This window comes from Rhododendron vialii, chromosome 10a, assembly GCF_030253575.1.
Source record: "Rhododendron vialii isolate Sample 1 chromosome 10a, ASM3025357v1".
NCBI classification, from domain to species: Eukaryota; Viridiplantae; Streptophyta; class Magnoliopsida; order Ericales; family Ericaceae; genus Rhododendron; species Rhododendron vialii.
Genome location: NC_080566.1, coordinates 6,845,318 through 6,845,898, shown reverse-complemented (window position 1 = coordinate 6,845,898; position 581 = coordinate 6,845,318). Strand labels below are relative to the sequence as shown.

General features: G+C 41.0%; 1 non-coding gene across 1 annotated transcript; it reads left to right on the top strand.

Annotated features, from left to right (window-relative positions):
- The first annotated feature begins 377 nt into the window (after positions 1 to 377).
- Positions 378 to 581, top strand: LOC131305730 (U2 spliceosomal RNA). Its single transcript, XR_009193293.1, has one exon. It is a non-coding gene; the product is annotated as a U2 spliceosomal RNA (small nuclear RNA).

Below are 581 nucleotides of genomic sequence, written 5' to 3'. Positions count from 1 at the left end.
AGCAAAGACTTCCTAAAGCTAGAACCAACTCAATCACATTCTAAGCTATACAGAGATGCATATTGAACTCATTATTGGGCAATTTAGAGGGCTAATTTAGATATCTAGAGGGCTAGTTTTGAGGTGGGTTTTTTATCCCAAGCAAACTGATACTCAATAGGTTAAGCAGTTACAATGTAAATGGTGGACACAAGGACTCACTAGGTGCTTAGAGGCTTCATACAACCGAGTAGAACTGACAACACAAACCATGCAGAATATGTGTAAAAGCAGCAAAACCGAGTGTTACTTTCGGGGTTTTTTCCCACAACGACTAAGCAGAAAAACAAGGAGAGAAAATGTGACTATAAAATAGGCAGCCCAAGAGAAGAGAAGACATACCTTTCTCGGCCTTCTGGCTAAGATCAAGTGTAGTATATGTTCTTATTAGTTTAATATCTGATAAGTCGGCCATCGGCTCACTTTTTATAAAAATAAATAATTTTTTTAGAGGGCGGGCCCACTATAGTAGCTTGCTACTGGGGTGGCCTCTCGTGCGTTGCATTGGTGATGCACTATTGCCTTGACCTGGCGCACCTCAC